A 24,611-nucleotide genomic window follows, 5' to 3' on the forward strand; every position below is an offset into this window, starting at 1 on the left:
CAGATGCAATGAAACACCGGGACACCTGCACCCCGATGTTTCTAGCAGCAATGGCCACGATAGCCAAACTGTGGAAGGAGCCTCGGTGTCCATCGAAAGATGAATGGATAAAGAAGATGTGGTCTATGTATACAATGGAATATTACTCAGCTATTAGAAATGACAAATACCCACCATTTGCTTCAACGTAGATGGAACTGGAGGGTATTATGCTGAGTGAAGTAAGTCAGTCGGAGAAGGACAAACATTATATGTTCTCATTCATTTGGGGAATATAAATAATAGTGAAAGGGAATAGAAGGGAAGGGAGAAGAAATGTGTGGGAAATATCAGAAAGGGAGACAGAACATAGAGACTCCTAACTCTGGGAAACAAACTAGGGGTAGTGGAAGGGGAGGAGGGAGGGGGGTGGGGTGAATGGGTGAGGAGCACTGAGGGCGGCACTTGAGGGGATGAGCACTGGGTGTTATGCTGTATGCTGGCAAAGTGAACACCAATAAAAAATAAATTTATTATTAAATAAATAAATAAATAAATAAAGAACTTCCAATTTCCAACTAGAAAGAAGAAGAAAAAAAAGAATATTTCATTAATTTAATAAATACAAATAATGGGGAAATGAGGAAACAAAAAAATATATAACAAATAGCATAAAACTAAACAGCAAGAATAAGACCACACATCCTGGATGCCAAATAAATGTAAGAGAGGTGAATTCTGCTATAAAAAAAAGTCAAGATTGGGCAGCCTGGGTGGCTCAGCGGTTAAGCGCCGCCTTCAGCCCAGAGTGTGATCCTGGAGACCTGGAATCGAGTCCCACGTGGGGCTTCCTGCGTGGAGCCTGTTTCTCCCTCTGCCTGTGTCTCTGCCTCTCTCTCTTTCTCTGTCTGTCTCTCATGAGTGAATAAATAAAATCTTTAAAAAAGAAAGTCAAGATCCTTAGAACAGATTTGAAAAATAAAAATGGAATTATGTGTTATTTAAAAGAGGTGAACCTACGGGGTGCTTGAGTGGCTCAGTAGGTTAAGTGCCCAACTCTTGATTTTGGCTCAAGTCCTGATCTCAGCTCTGTAGTCAGCAGGGAGTCTGCTTGTCACTCTCCCTCTGTTCCTCCCACTCCTCCCTCAAATAAATTAATAAATAAATAAAAATCTTTAAAAGAGATGAGATGAGCCTAAAACAAAATGACACAGTGAAGTCGAGAAACATTGGCTGAGCAAACAGATATTGAGTAAAGCAAACAGAAATAAACAGGGGTAGAAATATTAAAGGGCTGAAGATAAAATGTTAGACCAAGAATCTAAACAGTTTAAAGGAGGATATTATAAATGACAGTCACTCCATGAAAAAGTTATAAATAATAAGTATATGAAAATGTATGGGGATCCCTGGGTGGCGCAGCGGTTTGGCGCCTGCCTTTGGCCCAGGGCGTGATCCTGGAGACCCAGGATCGAATCCCACATTGGGCTCCCGGTGCATGGAGCCTGCTTCTCCCTCTGCCTCTCTCTCTCTCTCTCTCTCTCTCTCATTCTGTGACTATCATAAATAAATAAAAAATTTTAAAAAATTTTTAAAAAAGAAAATGTATGTAGTAAGCAATATTGAAGGCAACAGCTCTTAGAAATGCAGAGAGAATTCAGTAAAAGAGAAAGAAAAGCATAGCCAGACAGTCTAAAACAACTCTCTTCAATTTTTTTCTTTACATAGACAAAAAAGGAATAAGTATATAAATTATTTTAGCAACATAATTATCAATCTTGATTTAAAAGAGATGTAGAAAGAGAACCATGTACACTTTGTTAAAAAAGAAAATATTCTTCATGTCTATAGAAGATTGAAAAATAGTGATCATGTACTTGCCCGTAACTATATGTTTCTTCTCAAAAGTTAATATTTGCAGGTCATGTTCATTGACTACAATGTCATAAATTCAGAAGCAAATAATTTAAAGAGAAACAAGCAAAAAGTTTTAACCACTGAGTAAACCTGGAAATGATTCTTTAAATAACTTAGGAAATGAAACAATTTAGAAATAAAATAAAATAACAATTTATTTTTTTAGAAATAAAATTTAGGGCCAAAAAAAAAATAGACCACTTCTTTTTAATCTCTTTGGGATATGGCTATACCCATACCCAGAGGAAAATTCATAGCCTTAATTTTTTTTTAGATTGTATGTATGTATTTATTATTTGAGAGAGAAAGGGAAAGCATGAAAGCAAGTGGGGGGACAGAGAGGGACAAGCAGACTCTGTACTGAGCACAGAGCCCAAGATGGGACTCAATCTCAGGACCCTGAGATCATGATGTGAGCTGAAATCAAGAGCTGGATGCTCAACTGACTGAGCAACCAGGCACCCCCAAATTAATTATTTAATTATAAGAAAGATTTGAAAATGAATTTTACACAAATAATAAGCACATGTAAAAATATTCAGTATCATTAGTCCTCAGGGAAACTAAAACCATGATGAAATACCATTCCACACACACTAAACTTGGTAAAATGAAAATGATTGACAGCACCTGAAAAGTAACTATGATTCTCATATGTTGCTGGTGAGATGTAAAATGGGATATTCAGTTTGGAAAAATGGTTGGCAGTTTCTTAAAAAGTTAAACATATATCTACCCTCTAGTTCAGGCATTCCATCTGTAGGCATTTATCTAAGATTTGATTAATTAATTCCTAAAAAGGGTTTAGAGTCGTGCCTGGCACACCAGTACATGCTCAAGAAATGTTAATTATATTGTTTCTAAAGAAAGGAACTGGTGGCAGAGAGCCCAGATGATTTGGAAGAGTCAAGTCTTCTTGCCCTATTGTTTGGTCTCATATTTTAATGATGTGCATTGTACATGGAGATGGAGATCACACACATCAAGTAGTGTGATGACACCCTCCTCATTAAGGAATTCCTCTTCTGTTTTTTTTCTATGAACAATAACAGAAAACATCTTTTTTTACAATAGGATAATCTTTTTTTAAGATTTTATTTATTCATTCATGAGAAACACAGAGAGAGAGAGAGGCACAGATACAGGCAGAGGGAGAAACAGGCTCCATGCAGGGAGCCCAACATGGGACTCTATCCTGGGTCTCCAGGATCACGCCCTGGGCTGAAGGCGGCGCTAAACCACTGAGCCACCCAGGCTGCCCTAACAGAAAACACCTTAACAGGGAAAACACCCATTAGGCCATCTGAGTCAGAAAACAGAATGTGAACTATAAACACTGTGCTGGGATTTCCTCTGATCTCCCTTTCAGGAAAAGCAGAGACTGGCTGAGGACAGAAGATCAATGCTAAGGGGAATTGGCAAGTCCCTGCCCACCTCTGCTCAAAATAACATCTACCAATGTAGACATCTACTCACCAATATCTATTCAGCAAGAATAGCACCATTTAGAGGAAACCAGCATGGATGGGGACCCTGGTCTGCATCCCAACCCTGTGGACATGGGGCACAAGAGCACCCCTTGCCCCATTTGTCAGTGTAGGGGAGCTCATCTGTGATGTTCCACCTAAACAGCACCCAGGATCAGCAGCATTCAGTACATTTTATTTCTCTGAGTCAAAGCCTAATTCTTGGTCACAGAATTCTTCTGACAGTTTAACTGCCTATATTGTTTGGATTTTGTTTACAATATATACACTATATCACTATGTAATCAGAAGAAACAACAAAGATATTCCCTCTACAGGGGGAAAAAAAAAGCAATAACTCCGGACATATAACCTTCTAAACATTTATTAGCTAATCTCTTAACAAGGCAGATTGGAAGAAGCAGACATGAGTGGGCGAGCAGCAAAAACTGCCAATAATAATAATAATAATAATAATAATAATACCAATAATACCAGTTGCATGACACTTCTCCATTGATGGGGTACTTTCTCAGATGTGATTTTGTTTCATTTGTACAGCAAAATAGCACAGGCTCTTCCCCCCAGATATCCACTTTTCCCTCACTGCCAGCCTCTGTCACCCCAATAAGAGACTCCCATGCCCACATCAGTAGATACATCTCTCTCCATTCGACCATCCCCATCCTGCTCTATATTCCTGCAGAGCACCAATCACTACCTGACCCTGAATACAGATAGATCCCTATCTATATCTACTTCTCCAGAAGTAGCTCTAGATCTAGATATTTCTCTAGATAACTATAGATATGGAGCTTATCTTTCCTACCAGAGTGCAAGCTCTAGGAGGTACAGAATCTCATGTGTCTTATTTGCTGTTGCTGCACCAAGGGACAGAGTAGGCACTCAGTAAATTTTTGTTGTATGAACAAATGACTGACAGCCTCTATGCTGGCCCTGGTGACCCCTCCTCCTGTGGTCTCCCCTCCTTGAGTGTGGGCAGAACTGAGTGACTCGGTTCTAACAATCAGGATACAGCAGAAGTGACAGGATCAGGTCCTCCAAGATCAGGTCATAAAAAGACTGTGGCCGGGGTGTATACTTTCTGACCCTCGAGGATCCCCAGCTGCCATGTAGTGAGGACACTGAGGGAGCTTATGGAGAGGTCCATGTTGTAAGGAACTGTTACAGACTGGATTGTGTTTCCCCAAGATTCAAGGCTTGAAGCCCTGACCCGCGGTCTGCCTATACTTGAAGATAGAGTCTTCAAAGAGGTCATTAAGGTTAAATAATAATAATAAAGGTGGAGCCCGAATCCAATATGACTGCTGGGATACCAGGGATTCACACGCACCGAGAAAAAGCCATGTGAGGACACAGCAAGAAGGTGACCATCTACAAGCCAAGGAGAGAGGCCATAGAAAAAAGCAGACCTGCTGGCCCCTTGATCTTAGACTTGCAACCCACAGAATTGTGAGAAAATAAATTTCTGCTATTTAAGCCGCTGGCCTGTGGTATTTTGTTATGGAGCCCTACAGATGAAAACAGGAACCAAGGCTGTGTGAATGATCTGGAAAGCAGATTCTCCAGCCCCTGTTGAGCCTTGAGATGACTGTAACCTTGGTCTATAGCTTAACGGAAACCTCATGAGAGACTCAAAACCAGAGCCACCCAGCTCAGCTGGGTCCAGATTCCCAGCCAACAGAGAAACCCAGAGATAATAAATGCTTGGTTTTTTTTTTAACCACTACATTTTGGTATAACTTGGCACACAGCAATAGGAACTAATACAGTGGATGATGGTTCTTTGAGTTAGGTGAAAGCAGTGTTATCATTATCCCCTGTTCATGAGTGAGAAAGCTAAGCCTAAGAGGTGGAGTGCCTTGCCTGAGGTCAAACAGCCTGGTAGACCCACTCAACAGACAGTACAGGAAGCCAAAGATGAGCTTGGCTTTCACCTAAGTTTTGCTTTGGGCTATCCTGGCAGGACTATCCAGGTGGGAGCACCAGAGGGCACCTAGAGAGAACATTCCAGAAATATCCCAGAGTGTCACTTTAATGTCTCTTTGGAGTCTTTGCTGCCAAACAGTTAAAAGAGAATAGGTATTTTAACAGGGATCACTCTGGTAATCATACCATACACAGTAATGAGGCCCCTGGACATAGTCTAAGACAATTGCCTCCCTCACACCAAACTGCTTTTGAGGGTCATGTTCAAAAGGACCCCAGTGTGTAGGATCCTATCAAAAATTATAATAGCAATGACTTATAGAACACTAGCTATATTCTAGGTGATGTTTTAAGCGTTTTATTATATTCCTTTAATTCTCTGGAGCCATTCTGCTATTATCCCATTTTACGAACAAGGAAACTGAGGCACCAAAATGCTAAGCAATGTGCCCAAGGTTGCACCCAGCTAGCAAGCAACAGAATCAAAATTTAAACCCAAGCATTTCAGCTCCAGAGGCAATGCTTTAACATATTTTTCTCTAGGTCTTCACATTCTTTAATATCTACAATGGAATAGAAATGTGTTGGCAAGTCTCTTTACCCCATAGTCTCTCTAGTTTGAAAACATCAAAGTGAAAAATGATCACAGCACATGAAGGATATCTTGCCAGGCCCCATGGAAAGCTTTTAGAGGCTCCCCGCTGCCCTGAGTGTGACTTATGATGTCCTCCAGGCTCTGACTCCTGCCTTCCATCCCAGCCTGAACACACAGCTCCCTCCCACACGCATCCAGCTGGGTTTCCTCTGCGGACATCCGCACAGCCAGCACCCACGTCTCCCTGCCTTGCACAGGCTCTATGGGAGCACACCTCCCTCCTCTCCCCTCCTGCTAAACAAACCTCATGTTTACCCCTTCAGGGCAGCCTTGCTGCCACCTTCACACCGCCTTAACCCAGCCCCCGACCCCCCACCCGTGACTCCCCTGACCTAGCCACCTGTGTCTTACCCTCCTGTCTCCCTTTCCCACTGGACTCTGATTTCTACAAGAGCAGAAACAGGTTATTTGTCTTTATATTCCCGCAATTAGCACAGCACCTGGCACCTATTAAGTACCAGTTTGTTGAGTGAACACAAGCCCCCGAAAGAACCTAGCAACATTTTTAGTTATGCACTGCAACTGTCTCCACTAGACACTCCCAGAGCACAGAGCCATACAAAAGTCACACTAGAAGAGACCCAGGAGAGATGCCTGTTTAGTCCAATACCTTCAATAAATAGGTTTACAAAAAACAGCTTCAGAGGAAAGAATCAACCTGTCTCGACTAGTCAAGGGCAAGTGTGGGAGCACAGCGGGGTCATGTTTCCAGATGTCTGAGCCCCCCAAACTCTCAAAGTCACCTTATTAGTTTCCTATTGCTGCTGTGACAAATTATCATAAGCTTAGCTTAAAAGCAACATAAATTTATTATCTTACGATTGCAGAAATGGAGAGTCCAAAATGACTCTCACCAGGCTAGTCATAAATGGAGCTGGATTCCTTTCAGAAGCTATAGGGGAGAATTGGTTCCCCTCTCTAGCTTTTAGAGGCCACCACATTCCTTGACTTGTGACCCTTTCATTCTTCAGAACCAGCAGGGTAGCACCTTCTGTCCTCCCCTCTCCTTCCTCCTCTTTCCCTTATAAGGACACTGATGACAATCCAAGTAATCTTCTCAAGATCCTTAGCTTAATCACATCTGCAAAATTCCTTTCACTGCATAAAGAAACCTATACAGATTGTGGGGATTAGGACGTGGACTTCTTCCAGGACCATTCTTCTGTCTACCACAGCATCCAAATGCTTCTGATGCAAGCAGATTCATGATCTAATAGCATCTTCTATGGGCACGATGATTAAAAACAAAACAATATTAACAAAATCCAACCTTCACCAATGTATTTTGTTCTCTTTTTCTACTTCTGGAGCTCCAGTTTAGAAGAACTGGCAGGAGGAGTGGTTCCCAATAGATTTATATAAAATATAGTCTTATGTGTGAATAAGTGCAGTCTACTCCTCTCTAGTGTTTATGGCTTAGGCGTGTGTTTCTAATATTTAAATCCTTCTGATTGATTCCCTACAGAGTCAGGAATATCTAATTTGCAAAGAGAGGGAGGGGCAGGAAGAAAGGTTTAGTGAGTCTCACCATGTGCCAGTTAGTCTGGGTCTTAGTTAATATAAAGCTCCCCATAGCCTTCTGAGCCTGGCTCTGTTATGTCCTGTTTCACAGATGAAAAACTCAGAGAGATGAGGCCGCTTATCTAACTGGCAGACCCAGTAAGTGGCACAATGGGTTTGAGGCCCATAGTTCCTTGGCTCCAGAATTCATGCTCTTTCCACGAGGCTTTGCTCCTTGCCCCCTACCCAAATTCCAACTTTCTTCTAGCTGCCAGGTTGATTGTTTGATGAAAAGAAAAACAGAGAAAGGGGAATAGGGTAGGAGAAAGAGTTGGAGAGAACCAGAAAGCAACTGTCAGGGTGGCTCGATTTGGTTGAAATTTCCCATGAGTCAGCAACGCTGGGGAAGCCCTTCCGGAGGCGATGGGTGCCCCTCCACCAAAATCTGCAGTAGAGGTCCAGGAGGCTGCTGGTTGCTAGGCAATCCCTTGCCAGCCACACTTCATACCAATCTAATTAGCAGATTTCACCTGAACTCCAACAGTTGCTAGGTAACTTTCTGGGAGGTTTTTCCCCTCCCTTCCAGGCCAATATGGATCCCAAAGACAGAGGACCACAAGGTGTTTGTGTAAAATGCATCCATATGTAAATTTCTCCCTTGCGGCCTCACTGTACCCACCAAGAGTAAGCAAATCCAGAAAATATCATTCAGTGGCACTGGCCTTGTAAAAAGAAAGGTCCCATGAGCCAATGAATTGATCCTTCAGAGACAGGAGACTAACTGTCTCTATCAGACTATAACTATCAGAACTGTCTTTGAGAACCACAGAGGACAAGAACTCTTACTGGCAACTCTGAAGTGACCGATCCTTTGAATCACCTAAGAGGAAAAAAAAAAAGGGACTAATATTTATGAAGCACCTGTTACTACCTGGCAATGGGTTAGATGCTTTCATAAACATCTCATTTCACCTTCGCAAAATCCCCGTGAGATGGGCACCTGTTACCATCCACATTTTAGCGATGAGCAATTACAATTCAGAAACAATAAGAAATTTCATCATGATCTGTTCCCCCACACACACCCCAGCAAAGGAACAAGAAGTTAAAGACAAGAGGGTCTGCCCAGGCCTGGGTGGCTCAGTGGTCGAGCGTCTGCCTTTGGTTCATGTCGTGATCCCCGGGTCCCGGGCTCGAGTCCCACATCAGGCTCCCCTCAGGGAGCCTGCTTCTCCCTCTGCCTGTGTCTCTGCCTCTCCGTGTGTCTCTTCTGAATTAATAAAATCTTAAAAAAAAAAAAAAAAAAAAGAGGGTCTGCCCAAATTCCACGCATGATCTTTCCATGACTCCCTGCATGGACTCTTTCCGCAGGATGGCAAGTATTACTGTTTGTTCAGTATAACCTCAACATTAAAACAAACTGCCTGCAACAAAATGCAAACTGGAAAAACATGAATTCTCCTCCCTTGTTCATCCAGGGATTTAACACGAATTTAAGGCAACGATTCTTAAATTCTTTGGTCCCAGAACCCCTCTACACTGTTATAAATTAATGAGGACTCCAAAAAGCTTTTGTTCATATGGGTTATATCTGTTAATACTATATTAGAAACTAAAACTGAGAATTTTTGAAAATAGTTATATATCAATTAATCTCAAAAATTACAAAAAGGAATCCATTTCATGGTTAACATAAATAATTTATTTTTATGTAAAATCACTACTTTTGAAACAAAACAGAAAAGAATGAGTAGAGCAGCCCTGTTTTACATTTTTGCAGATCCCTTTGATGTCTGGCTTCACAGGATAGCAGGGTTCTCATCCCTGCTTCTACAATCAATGTGTAGCTTTATCACATGCCAGCCACTCCCTTGGAACATCTCTCTCTCTCGTTCTCCACTGTACATTTGTGAGAGAATGGGAGTGACATAAGCAAATGACATCTGATAGTCTTATAAAAATAGTTTTGACCATGAGGACTCTCTGAAAGGGTCTCAGAGGCCCCCAGGGATCCCCAGACCACACTTGGAGAAACACTGCCTCGGGGCATACTAATTTGAATGCCAAAAATGTAGTCAGGGTTTGACTGTGTTCCTTGGCACTTTCTAGCCAACTGTTTTAGAATGTCCCACATCTCTCTTGCCTGTAGCATTTCATGGTCCCTTAAAACCACAGACTGCCCTCTCTGGTATGCAATCTCTGCCACTCTGTCTGCAAAAAACAAGCTATAGATACTGCCTCCAGATTGACTGAGATGGTACAAAACAGAATCCATAGTTTATGTCTTCCCAGCTCCCCTTCCCTCACCACTTCTGATAAGTGGTGCAGAAAGAAGCAGGAGATCTCCTGGTCCTCTGTGACTAATAGAATGATGGATATAGGAGCCAGCCAGGCCAATCAGAACCCTTCCTTGAATCTTTTCACCCTGGCTTGCAATTTCTTTTTCTCCTCAAGTATTAGCATGTTATACCAGATCGTCAACTCTATGCCAGTCCTTGACAGTCATTCAGCCTGCCCTCCCACCCCAATCCCACCCTGACAGCTTCACATGTTGAGGATTCCATGAGATGATTTCCATGGGCTCTTTAAAATATATATATATATTTATTTATTCATGAGAGACACACAGAGAGAGGCAGAGACACAGGCAAAGGGAGAAGCAGGCTCCATGCAGGGAGCCCAACGCGGGACTCAATCCCGGGACCCCAGAATCATGACCTGAGCCTAAGGCAGATGCTCAACCACTGAGACACCCAGGCACCTCTTCTATGGGCTCTTTTAACATTGAGGTTCTGCTCTAGTTTTTCCTGCTGAACACTTCATTGTCCCTGTGAAATTCCACCTTGGCTTTACTGCCCATTAGGGTCCATGTGGCTGAATTACTCCCCATAGACTGGATGAGATGGAGCACGGATACTCTTCTCCTCACTCCCTCCCACCCTCCTGCACTCTTGCCCAAACTATTCTTCAAGGAGTCAAAGTGTTCTCTGCCTTCATGGCAGGAGTGAAGCAGCCCAGGTTGCCCTCCTGGTGCAGCTAAGCACCACCCATTCCAACACCCACACTTCCTGCTATCGTGGTATACATGGTAAATGTGCCTTGTGTCTTTGGATAAGCTATTTTCTCTGCCCTAGGAGTCAGTCTGATTCACTTCAGCAAGCACTTACTGAGTGCTTAGATATGCTGTGCCAGACACTTCGTCGAGAATACACAGTTGGGAAGATGAAACCTACCTCAAACCATGGATAGTGGGATCCCTGGGTGGCGCAGCGGTTTAGCGCCTGCCTTTGGCCCAGGGCGCGATCCTGGAGACCCAGGATCGAATCCCACGTCGGGCTCCCGGTGCATGGAGCCTGCTTCTCCCTCTGCCTGTGTCTCTGCCTCTCTCTCTCTGTGACTATCATAAATAAATAAAAAATTTTAAAAAAAAAGATTTAAACCATGGATAGTACCAAATCCTATAAATACTATGTTTTTCCTCTACATACATACCTATAATAAAGTTTGATTTATAAATCTGACACAGTAAGAGATTAAAAACAATTAACTAATAATAAAATAGAATTATTATAACAACATATTGTAATTGTAATAAAAGTTATGTGAATGCAGTCTCTCACTCTCAAAATACCTTATTATACTATACTCACCCTTCTTCTTATGAGAATGTGAGAAAATAAAATGCCTACCTGATGAGACAAGGCAAGCTGAATGACTAGGCATCGTGATGTAGCATTAGGCCACTTCTGATCTTCTGACAATAAGTCAGAAGGAAGATCACCTGCTTCTGGACCACGGCTGACCACAGGTAACTGAAACTATAGAGAGCAAAACTGTGGATGAAGGGCAGTGCTATAACCACCAACTACAATAGCTAGCTAGCAAGCATCATGTTGCACATGGGACTTTCGCAGTATAAATGATAGAATAGCCACCCAAACCTGGCTTGAGCAAAAAAAGGAGGATTATTGCCTCTTCTAACTAATAAAGCATCTAGAGCAGCTTAATGTTGGTTTTCTCCATTTATCTCCCCCACCCCAGATCCATTCCCTGCCCTTCTCTATCCTGTTCTGCATGATGGAGGCTGACCTGGGCTCGATCTCTGTCTTTGAGATCATCACCCAACCAATGCAAGTACCAGCAGGAGACTGGAAGGCTTGAGTGAGGGGTGAGGTCAGATTATTTACTTCCTACCAGTCCAACCCCACTTACTCTCTGCGTGGTGAATCTGGCAATGGCTGCCCCCCTCTTTCCCAGGCTAGCCCCTGTCAGGTTCTGGCAACAGTGTTCCCTCAGCCCACCCCTTCAGAACTAAGGGTACCAGTAGCCCCCCTCTGTTGCCAGAGAGAGAGAGAGAGAGCCAGATGAAATGCTGGTAGGGTTAGAGAGAAAAGAGATCACCAGTGGTGGGGACTGACCCTCTGCCGACTCCCTGTGCCAGGAAGTTCTTGTCTCCCTTCTACATCAAAGGCAATTCTCAGCTCTACCCTGCTCGCCATCTCTCACTAAGAGGAAGCCAGCTCTGGTATGTTCCTCTATGGTTCTCTGGACTGTGGCCCTGTTCCAGTGCAGTCACAGGAACATACTTGCTGCCATTTTGTTTTGAAATAATAAGCCACCCCACAAGTTGAAGCTGATGTGCCAAACCTCATCAGAGTCAGTGACTTCTTCCAAAATTATCATAATGGGCATGGATGCATGTCAACTTCCAGATTATCAGAGATCCCATCTCATTCAGCTTAATGCAGCAAACATATTGCATGGAATTATTTGGGAAATTTAAAAGCACCATACAAATAGCAGGCATAATTAATGCTGTATTAAAGGCCTTGCCCTGGGCCCTGTCCATCACTCTGCCCTTTAAGGGAGAAATCCTGTCTCCCATGACAGTATTACATCAAAGGCAGATCCTTCACATCCACTGTCCATTCATCACCTCAGAACTGCCTGCTCCACTCACACCACATCCCAACCCCCTCCAAATTCCAAGCCCTCCTGACCTCATTGCTCTTTCTCCCCTCCCTCTTCTGACTTGAGACCTTCCTGGAGATGATGTTGCCTCTACCCTGCACTGTGAAGGCTTCCCCAGGCTACCCTGTCTCTGCCCACACAATGCAGGGCCTCCCTCTGATCCAGAATGGTCAAGCACTCCTTTCAAGATGCTTTAGGTGCTCATGTCCCCCTGATCCCTAAAAAAGAAAGTGGACAACTCTGGAATACCAAGCCATGATATGACTTCTAAGGAAAATACACTTTACTTTCCAGTGTTCTTGATATTAAGTGGTGGGAGAGGGTAATGAAATACTGCAAGCCCCTAGAAATAGCTCTGTGACTGTGAGACTTGTCTACCAGTATACTCAGAAAGTCTAAAATGATGGCTGATAATCTTGCAGTCAGTTCGTTGTGATCCGTCCAGAGTCAATTTGTTGTTCTTCTGTGCTTTCTCCTCCCTCTGTTTGGATTTCTACATCTATGGCTGTGTAACATAGACATTAAAAGCAAAAGTTATAGAATCATATGACCTATTTTCAAGTTTTGGCACTGTCCCACACTGGCCGTGTGACCTCAGACAACTGACTTAATTTTTGTGAGCTACAATAGTCAAGTGAGAAAAACAACTCTGCCCTGCCCACCTCATAGATATCTGAAGCCTGAGACAGTGAAAGAACCCAGTTAGTACTCAAAAAAAATATGAACTATAAAAAAATATATATGAACTATGATTATTTTATTATTATAATTATTATTGATAAAAACCCAGGTGTACGTAAATTCTGTTTTCCTCCCCTTCCCATCACCACACAGCACCTTTCAAGTCACCCTTTGAATGCAGCCACCTACTTTACCCAAGACCACTGGGGAACTATTTTCCTCATAGAGCCCTCTAAAAGAATCACCACTCAGAGCTCATCTCTCCATAGAAACCCAGAGAATAAATAGAAGCAGCAGGTTTTCAGCGGTTTCCACTCTGACTGTTTCAATTAAATTAAATCCCACAAAACTCTTCCATTAGCATGTGGGTGGAGAAGACAGAGATGTCTCAGTGACCTTTGTTCCATGGTTCACTCAGACCTTCCAATTATTTTCAGCTAATATCTGATCTCCTTACCTGGTATTGTTACAAGGAAACTGCACCAATGTCTGTGTGAGGAGATGTGATTAGGACAAATCTGTTATAACCTTAACATCTCTTTCAAGGGCTGAAATTATAAATATGTTTTTCCAAATCATGAAATCCTTTATCAAGTACTTGTCCTTTTCTTCTCCTTGTGGGCTCTCTCCCATAAATACCTTTCCTCTGTTCACAGAGTCTTGATCTTACAGAAAAGTAAGTGGTAAAAGAATAGAAATGGGATTCTCTATCTCAGTTCAGATGAGAATGTGCCAGATATACCATGTATATTCAAAGTCCCATGGCTGTGAAGGCACATCAGAAGTCACTGTGCCATGTATAGGATTCCCAAATCTTTCCCCATGAGGACTTTCGTCAAGAACAGGAATGCGGACAGCAAGATCTCTCATTACCACTCAGTTATAGCCAGGTGGTATCTCAAAGGTCTGGCTTGGCTGGCTGCCGCGGGAAGAGTTTTAACTGCAGTAAGATGAAGACCTCAAGGAACAAGAAAGGAAACTCTATTGTTGGTGTCAAGAGGGGCTATAGGGAGGTAAAGACGAGGATGTTCCTGGTCCTAGCTGGGGCAAGGGAAGTGGCTCTGCATTTGGATCAACACTGAGTATGAAATAGAAAAGTGGTAGCTCTATATTGAGGAAAATGCAGCCTTTTTCAAAGAATGATCTACAGATATACATAAGCCAACATGGAAATATCTCCAAAACACATCATTAGAAGAAAAAAAGCCAGTCACCTTGTATCTACTTATCTACAGTATTCCGCACATACAGAAGACGCACATTAATTTGATTCCAAAAGTAAAAGTAGCAAAAGCAAAAATAAACAAGCAAGGTTACATCAGACTAAAAAGTTTCTACATGACAAAGGAAACCATCAACGAAATGAAAAGGCAACCTACAGAATAAAAGAAAATATTTGCAAATCATATATCTGATAAGGGGTTAATATCCTAAATCTATAAAGAACCCATACAACCCAACAGGAAAAAAATCAAATTTAAAAATAAAGGAACTAAGTAGACATTTTTCCAAAGCAGACATACAAATAGCCAATAGGTACATGAAAATATCCTCAACATCACTCATCAGGAAAATGCAAATCAAAACCACACCTGTTAGAATGGTTGTCAGTGGTGGCAAGGATGTAGAGAAAAGGGAACACTTGTGTACTCTAGGGGGAAATGTAAATTGGTGCAGCCACTATAGAGAACAGTATGGAGGTTCCTCAAAAAATTAAAAATAGACCTACTGTATGTTCTAGCAATTCCACTTCTGAGTATATAACCAAAGGAAGCAAAATCACTATCTCAAAGAGATAGTTGTATCCCCATGTTCATTGCTGCATTATTTACAATAACCAAAACAAAGAAACAACCTAAGTGTCCATCAACAGATGAATGGTTAAAGAAGTTGTGATAGATACATAGATAGAAGAAAGATAGATGATAGATGATAGATGATGATGAAGATAGATAGATGATAGATAAATGATAGATGATTGATAGATGATAGATGATTGATAAATAGATGATAGATGAGATAGATAGATAGATAGATAGATAGATAGATAGATAGATAGAGGCATATTATTCAGCCATAAAAAGAAGGAAATCCTGGCATTTGTGACAACATGAACAGACATTGCAGGCAAAAGTGAAACAAATCAGACAAAGACAAATACTATTATGATCTCACTTACATGAGGAATCTAAAAAAGCCAAGCTCATAGAAACAGAGAACAAATTGATAGTTGCCAGAAGTAGAAGGTAGAGGATGGAGGAAATAAGTGGAGTTGATCAAAAGATACAAATTTCCAGATAAATAAGTCCTAGGGAAGTAACGTAGAGCATGATGAGTGTAGTTAACAATACTGTGAGGTATATTTGAAAGTTGCTAAGACAGTCTATCTTAAAAGTTGTTACCACAAGAAAAAAAATCCTGATTGTGAGATGATAAATGTTAACTAAACTTATTTTGATCATTTTACAATATATACATATACCAAATCATTATGTTGTATGCCTTATGCTAATACAATGTCGTATATCAATTTTATCTCAATAAAATGGGGGGAATTTTTTTAATAAAGAAAGAAAATCTCTAAAATTGACATAAAAATGCATGTACATGGAAAATAAAACTACTATATGTACATACATGCATAGAAGAAGGTCTGAAAGATTTGACACCAAACGATTAATCGTAGATGCATCTTGGGAGGAACCTGGCCTTGAGTAATGTAGAAAGAGAACTCTGATCCCACCACTTGGGAACTGCTGCATTCTGACATGCCCCATTTTGCATGTGGGAAGTCTCTAACCTTTTCATCTTCCCTTTTATAAGCAAAGACAAGGGTCCCTGGGTGGTTCAGTCAGTTAAGCACCTGCCTTCAGCTCCAGTCATTATCCCAGGATCCTGGGATCAAGCCCCGCATTGGGCTCCCTGCTCAGTGGAGAGCCTGCCTCTCCCTCTCTCTCTGCCACTCCCCCTGCTTATGTTCTGTGTGTGTGTGTGTGTGTGTGTGTGTGTGTATGTGTGTGTCAAATAAATAAGTAAAATCTTATTTAAAAAAAATCAAAGACAATGTCCTTTGCTCCCTCATGCACATGTGTATACACATGCTTCTTGTTGGTGATTCTCAGATGCCACCACTTATGTGCATCATTCTGAAATATTATTTTATTTAACCTAGACACTGAATTTGAGTCTGACTTTTGGGTTCTATCAACATAGAATCACTTTACTGCCTATATCTCCCAAAAACCATTACTCCCTACCCTATTCATTGCCCCCGGTCTGCCAGAGGAGTCCATGCTTGGCACCTTTTTCTAAGCCAGCACTAGCCCCAGGTGACTGCTCAGTGCTTACCTGTACTCCTGCCTCCATGGCCACATTGGCATGTTTCTGCATCCTGGCTGTCCCTACTGTGGTCAGGTCCTACTCAACTTCCACCAAGATTATCGCAAGTGACTCCTAACTGGTCTCCCTGCTCTTACCTAATCTACCCTACATTCCACTCGAGGGTGAGTGATCTAAACCCCAGATGCAGCAACATCGCCACCTGAAATTCTTCAATGGCTCTTGTCACTCCTGAAGTGGTGGTTCTCAAGGTCAGGGTACACCAGAATCACCTGGGAGCTTCTCTAAAATGCAGATCTCTGAGGTGCCTGGGTGACTTGGTTGGTTAAGCATCTGCCTTCGGCTCAGGTCATGATTCCAGGATCCTGCGAAGGAGCCTCACATAGGGCTCCTCGTTATGCAGGGAATCTGCTTCTCTCTCTCCCTCTTCCTCTGGCACTCTCACTCTCTCTCTCTCTCTCTCAAATAAATAAATAAAATATTTTTTAAAAATTTAAAAAGAAGAAATCTGCTAATAAAAGACTCAACGATTCAGATCATATAAATAAATAAATAAACAAACAAACAAATAAAATGCAGCTTTCTGGGTGCCTCCTCCAAAGGCTCTGATCCAAGCACCTGGACTTTTAACAAGCACCTAAGACCTATGATTCTGGTGCAGAAAGCATGGGGATCAAACTTTGAAAAACACTAAGTGGAGACTAAGGGAAGCCCTAGTTCCTTAGAAAGGTCATCAGACCCTCATAACCCGATTCTTACCTCTCCAGCCTCGCACCTCTCCCACCTCATACATTTCCTGCAACCAACACAGACACGCATTTTGTCTCCCACTCACTGTTCTGCCCCTCAGTGTGGTGTTCTCGACTGTGCCCGTGATGCCCTTTACCCTTCTCTGCCAACACGCTTCATCTGGCTAATGTTCAGACATCCTTCGAAACCCAATTCAGTCAGGCATCACCTCTCCCAGGAAACCTTCCTCAACACTCCCACATTATGTCACATGCCCCATCTTGTCCTCCGAATACTCGAGCTTTGTCAGACAACTGTTACTTCATTTCCTAGGTTTTCTAGATATCCTGGATTCTGAGGTCTTTGCAGGCTGGCCGTGTCTTATTCGTCCTCCAGAACAATCACAAAGCCTAGCACACTGTGGGCAGCTCCTCTGGTACACTGCAGACGATTACACAGGGACAATGAAGGTATTTTCTTTGGGGCATGGTAAGTTGTCTGCTGATGGCTGAAAAAGCCACATCAGGGCAAGACTTTAGTTGATGCCTCTCTAAATCCTCAAAAACCAGTTGGTCAAGCAATAATACACATGCTTCCATTTCCATTTCAACCAGAGGATGGTTCTGTTCAACCTCAGGTTTGATGTTTCTTTCCAACCCCAAGGAAACAAAGACTGTGACTCAATACTTTTTAGCAGCAGTTTGGCTCCAGGATTTCAACATTCAAGATGTCATCCACCAAGCTCATGCCACCTGCACTACAATTGAGAAAGAGGATTTTGTCTGGTCCCCCTCAGCAGAGCAGACAGCTTCATACTGGGGGTGATCCTTGCTCATCCCACAACCTCCCTGTGCTACCATGCCATCCCCTGACCATATCCTCACTACCAAATAATTTTGAATTCTGGTAAGTTTTCATAAAGACCCTACTCACTTAGGGGCAAAAGTGAAAAACCCTCCCTCCTTCCTTGCTTACCTGCAACATGAATCCAGAGGTCTTCGATAAATGATTCCATGATGTTCATCTCATTCCTGGAGGATTTGTGCTAACCGGTCATAACTCTGCTCAGTTCCAGGTTATGATTCTTTAACTTGCTGCTATACATTGAGCATCTTTATTTTTCATAATGAGGTTACACTACCTTTCAACCAAAAAAAAAAAAAAGCCAATGTATTTTATGTATTAAAATTAAAACTCTGATAGGTTCTCCTCACCTGTTGCTGGATTTTCCAAAGTAACAGATCATATGCAATAAAACAGGGATGTGAACAGGTCTTAATGCAAAAAAAAAAAAAAAAGAGAAGTTGAGGATGAAGCAAGTTTTGGAAAGCACTTGATTAAATGATGTTAAGCAGATTTCTCTGCTGCAGAACTTCTTGGGGCCTTCAAAATATGAATGTCCGTGATAAATTTTCAAATGAGGACTAGAGCATGTGATGATACCCAAAGCCATTTGATCTCTGGACATTGTGCAGAACACTTCAAGGGACAGAACACTTGTTTGGAATCTCCGTCCTACAGGAAAAGAGAAGGAAACCTAGGAAGGCTTGCATAGCCTGGCCCAGCCCACCTTCCAGACCTCTCTCCTTCATTCTGCCTTCCTGATCTGTATTCCTTTCCTACTGTGACTGTAACAGATTACGACAACCTTGGTGACCTCAACAATGCAAATGTATTATTTTTCAGTTATAGAAGCTAGAAGTCCGACACAGATATCATGGAAGGAAAGGCAAGGTGTGAGCAGGGCTGTGTTCATTTCTGGAAACTTCAGGGAAGAATGCATTTCCTTCCCTTTTCCAGCTTCCAGAAACCCCTATACCTTCCTTGGCTCAGGGCTCCTCTCTCCATCCTTCTTGAGCTGCATCATTTTACCTCCCTCTCCTGCCTCCACTTTTAAGGACACTTAGGATAACACCTAGGCCACCACGAAGAATCCGGGATAATCTCCCCATTTTAAGGCTAGCTGACTAGGCTTCATTCCACTGACAACTTTACTTCCCTGTGGCAACAGGGAAGTAAAGGTAACTATGTAGGTAACATATTCACTTGTATCAGAGATTAGGATGCAGGCATTTGGCAGCAGGAGAACCATCTTGTGCCTCCCACACTACACTTACCATCTCTACCTATGGTACTCAGAGAAAAAGAAAATTTATTTTGTACCCCTGGTTTCCTCAGTCTCCAGTGCCCATCCCCACCCTTACCACTGTCTTCTCTAAAAAGCATCCTACTCGTCACCTGGAGCCCTATTCCAAGCTCACTTCCTCTGTGAATGCCTCCTAGAATTCCCCAGGCACAACTGGATACTCTGCTCCCAAAGCATTTCATACATGTCACCAAGATAACACTCACCACATAGTCATAATCATATAACAGCTGATGTTAATTGAGTACTTACTAAGATGGCCGGCACTGTGCCATGTCTTCCCCCTGCCGCACTGTCTCATTCATGCCTCAATGCAACCCTCTTAAGTAGGCACTCCTGATACTCTAGCTCCTCCTTCAGTCTTAAGCTGTGAGCACTTACAACTCATGAACCACATATACCTTACTCATCTTCACATCATCAACACCTCATACAGGGATTAGCACATAATTCAGGCTTGTTTCATTTGGATCCATTTAACTGCACTGCTAGTTCTTTGAGCCGAAAAAATGCTGTTAGCTACCCTATTACATGATGGAATCAAAGCTTTTCCAAAGGTCAAATTGAAGGCATGTGACACCTGATTTGTCTCAAGTCTTGGGGTCAGGAGCAAATGCATCTCCTGATGGATCATAATGGAGCCCAGCTGTTTGAAGATCACCATGCAAAGCCCACAATGACCAGGAACAGTTTGCAAAGCAAGTGCTGTGTCAGGAGCAGATTTCCGCTGCAGCATCTGCAAACACCACTGGAGTGTCCAGCTGGTCATGTGTGCCTTCTAAAAGAATGAGCCATCCATCACTGACTGATGACTCGGTTCTTAAACCAACGGGGAATAAACATTTGGTGGGCATACCCCATTATGGGTCCATATGAAATAAATTCACCAATATATATTAACATATTGAATGGTAACATTTCCTCATACAATAAATAGTTGCTGAGGACACAGCATTTTCAAGCATAGAAGATGAATAAAACCAGGCTCCTGCCTGTTCATGGTCCCCTAGGAGTGAAAGATGGGAAAATGAATCAGTACTGTGAACTGTGATATTATAATAAAGTTCTTAGACACTTGCTTGATCCCATAAACTCAGTTTCCTCATCTTTGAATTGAGAAGAATACTAATACCTACTTCATGGAGTTTGTGTGAGGGTCACAAGAGTTAATGCATGTAAAGAACTCAGAACAGGGCCTGACACATAGAAAAATCTGATCAATGTTAACAATAGACAAAGTACTGTGGAAGCAAAGAAATGGATCTGGCCTGTCTGGGGCCAGAAAAGGCTCCTCAGGAGAGGTGATGTGAGGCTAGGCCTCAAAGGATAAGGAGATGCCCACATGCCCAGAATAGCAGGAGAAGGAAGGAGAGTCTAAGAACAAAAGACACCAAGATTTAAATGATAGAGATAATGTATTCAGTCATCAAATCCATTTCTTCATCCTCGTGGGCACACAGCTAAACTACATTTCCCAGTCTCCCCTGCAGTTAACTGAGGTCACATGATTGAGCTCCAGCCAATGAAAGTGATGCAAGATCTATCTCCTAACACTTTCTGAGTACCTTCCATGGACTTTCATCCTCTCTGCTGCTGGTTGGGTGACTGGGATGAGCTTGCAGACACTTTTAGAGATAGAAGGAGCCTGGATCTCCTCATCCTGGCTTGGCGAAGAGCTGCCCAGGAACATCACATTAGACTGTATATAAGTAATATATAAAATTTTACTGCATTAAGGCACTGAGCTTTCAAAGTTTATTTGTTACCTCTGCAGAGCCTACCTTTACTTACTTACCCTGACTAACACAGTATGAAAGTTCATGTCAGGCTTGAACCATAATTAGAAGTTGTTCACTAAAATTTAGATTTATGGGGGAAAAGGCTAGAAAGATAAATTTCCAGGGATCAGTTTGCAAAGAAACCTAGATGCCTCACTAAGGACTGAAGAGTTTGTCCCATAAGCAAATTATCAGGACATTATCAAAAGGTCATAACTAGGGGAATAGCAGAATCAAACATATGCTTTCAAAAGAGCACCCTGAAAATGAGGAAGAAGAACCTGGGTGGAGGTGAGGCTAGAAGTGGAAATTCAGTTATTAATGCCCATTAGCTGTGAGGCCTTGAAGACAAGGACTGTATCATGCTCAGCATTCTATCCCAGGGTTTAGCTCCATACATGGCACATTAGCAGGCACTCAGTGTGAAATGGATGGATGGATGGATGGATGGATGGATGGATGGATGGACGGATGGGCAGGCAGATACTATTACAATAATCCTGTTTAGAGTTGATGAGGCCCCAGGATTGTGGCAGTGGAGATGGAAAGGAAGGGATGGACTGGAGATATATTTAAGGAGTCAGAGTAGACAGGGTTTGGGGACCTATTGGCTATAGAGGATGATGGATTTCCAAGAAACATCAAGTTCGAGGTCCTAAAGTCAGAGCCCAGAGGCAAGGAAGACAAATAGTAGACAGGAGCCCTGTCGCCAGCCAGGCTTGCAGAAGGACCATCTCGAGACCTGGCCTTTTGCCAGACATTCAACACATATTTTCTCATAATCTCTGCAAACAGCCTCGCATCCCCCATAGAGACAAAGGAATTAAAGGGAGCAGATTTATCAATTTCCTAATATTTCCTGGCACGTCTTTTGGGGCTATAGCCAGGTCTGCTAAAGGTCTATATTCTCCCTTCACTCCCCTCCCGCCTTCTTTCCTTGAAAGCCAGTGTTCTCTCCCAAATGCTCCTCTTCTTCAACCTTTTGAGGGGTTCCCCACCTTCCTGATTCTGCGATTCCCCACTCTGAAATCCCTCCCACCTAAGCAGGCAGTGACATTCTATTCCACTAATCAACAAACTTTCTCTACAAAGGACCAGATAGTAGAAATTGTACATTTTATGGGCCATTCGAGCTCAACTCTGCTGTTTAGCTAGAGACAATATGGAAATGAATGAAATGAATAAATATGGTCATTTTCCTATAAATTTTACTTACAAAAACAAGCAATGCGCCCGATTTGACCCTGGGGCCATAAGTTGCCAACACCTGCTCCAGGCTGATCCAAGGCCATATTGGAGTGGAAATCACAGCAGGCAACCAGGAGACCTGAACTGTGTTTTGGTTTTATTGTGTCAACCTGAGCAAAGCATTTAGACGCTCTGGATCCAAGACAAGGGAGAACAGGGATGCTGTTGTCTGTTATGCACCCCCCTCACCCCTCCAATGTTGCAGATAAACAAGGAACAGGGAACTAACCAAACACTATCAGGTGCCAACCAGGGACTACAAATCCTACATTCCATATTTGATTTAATCCCCAGAGGAACTCAAAGATGTGTTCTCATGCCCACTTTTCAGATGAGAAAGGCAAGTCTCAGGTGATATAATGCTGTACTCTCGGTGACAGGTGCCAGCCCATAAATAATCATCTCATCACACTGAGATGCTAAGAAATGACAGAGCTAGGTTTCTACTACAGCTCCAACCACTTCCAAGTTCAAGCTCTTTCCAGCCGATCACACTCTCTCCCAAGGAGAGATGCTGCCAGGGAAAGGCCAGCTGACCAGCTCTGGCCGGATTGGTTCTCAGCCTCAGCACCACATCCCTGGGTCTGGCCCTCAGCATGCAGGACCAAGAGCTGATGAGTCACTGGACAGACTCCCAGTAACCAAGCCCACAATGAACTAGCTATAACTCAGAACGCCTAAATGCCTCTTTCTCATGGAGGACATCATTCTTCTTTTTGTAGCCAGAATGTTCTAGTCCCTTAACCAGAACACACCCCTCCCTGTTACCAGAGCACACAAAGTTCAAATTAGAAATCACTGTGGCTAAGGAAGCAGTGCCAAATCCAAGTGGTAGTGGTGACTGACTCTGTTGCTGTCAAGAAGTAGTGTTTATTCTCACTTTGGTAACCTTTGTTTATCTCCTTTTTAGTCAAGGGAGCAAAGACAGCGCTCAGAATAACACCTATAAAAAAATTTTAAAATTAGGGGTGCCTGGGTGACTCAGTCAGTTAAGCATCCAACTCCTGATCTCAGCTCAGGTCTTGATTTCAGGGTGGTGAGTTCAAGATCCATGTTGGACTCCATGCTGGGCATTAATTAATTTATTTATTTATTAAAAATAACAAAATAAAAACACTGGATTCAAAGTGGATTTGAATTCCCAGCTCAAATCCTACCAACTCTATAGCCTTGGGGACACTGCTTAACCTCAACGTTCATCACCTGTAAATTAATTATTGAATAATGTCAACCTTAAAGACAGTTTGAGGAGCATAAAATAATGTATAAATGATAACATATGTGCCAGGCACATAGTAATGGCTTGGTAGGCATGAGCTATTTTATTATTATAATTATTATCACCACCATCATCACCATGATTACTTCTTCTACAGTATTATTATTTATTACTATTACTGTTATTGTCATGAACAGAGGTTAAGGGACATCTCAGAGCCAGCTACACTGGGAAGAATCTGGGCCTTGATAAATTTCAGCTCACCAGGGCCCGTAACAACTCCATTATCACAGCCATAAACCACTGGGGGCACCTTCAACACGCTGGCTGATATAATGCTGTACTCCGGGTGACAGAGGCCAGCCCATAAATAAATCAGACCAAGCTTCAAAGCCAGAGTATTCAGACTCCTAAAATTTAGTGGTATGCTTCTCTTCACAGCTAACACCATGCTCCCATCACAGGGACCCAAGTTTTCCATCACCGCTCGCTGGTCTAATGGAGAAGGGAGATGGGAAGGTAGAAGTAAGGGAGGCCATGAGCAGAGGGGAGGGGGCACAATGGTGGTGGTGCTGGGTCTGTCTAGGGATGGACAGACCACCAGACAACCACTACAGCCTTTCCAGTGCTCAGACCTACTGCTGTTTATTACCTGGGCCATTTGAAACTAATGGAAACTGACCAGGACACAGCATGCAGGATGCAGACCTAGGGCATAACTTTGTCGCCAGAACACCAGGTCCAACAGTAGGCTGGGGAGTAAGGTTACTTTGGTATGCCTTCCCCCAGGCTATCATGAAAACTAAAAAACAGATCTGTTCTCATTGGTCCAGGCCAGCCATCCCTGGGAGATGGGGAAAGAGGCTGAAATAGGGAAGCGAGGCAGGGAACAAAATGTCAAACGTGCAACCTGTACCTGCTCGTCACATGCCCACTTTGCTCAGAGATCAATTACATAACAAGTTTATATGCTCCAAAGTCAATCATGACATCAATTCCAAAATGAGATTTATTTCCTCTCCTGGGTGAAAAG

General features: G+C 42.6%; 1 long non-coding RNA gene across 2 annotated transcripts in view; it reads right to left on the reverse strand.

The window, feature by feature from the left end:
• The window catches only part of LOC144285319 (uncharacterized), a 122,350-nt gene that overhangs the window by 64,262 nt on the left and 33,477 nt on the right, over positions 1-24,611 (reverse strand). For both annotated transcript variants that reach the window (XR_013353628.1, XR_013353627.1), the window contains exons 3-5: positions 18,163-18,328; positions 11,157-11,285; positions 10,701-10,864 (exon numbers count right to left, since the gene is read on the reverse strand). This is a non-coding gene — a long non-coding RNA (uncharacterized LOC144285319). The remainder of the gene's footprint in view (positions 1-10,700; positions 10,865-11,156; positions 11,286-18,162; positions 18,329-24,611) is intronic.

The sequence above is a fragment of the Canis aureus genome, chromosome 16 (assembly GCF_053574225.1).
Source record: "Canis aureus isolate CA01 chromosome 16, VMU_Caureus_v.1.0, whole genome shotgun sequence".
In the NCBI taxonomy this organism is placed as follows: Eukaryota; Metazoa; Chordata; class Mammalia; order Carnivora; family Canidae; genus Canis; species Canis aureus.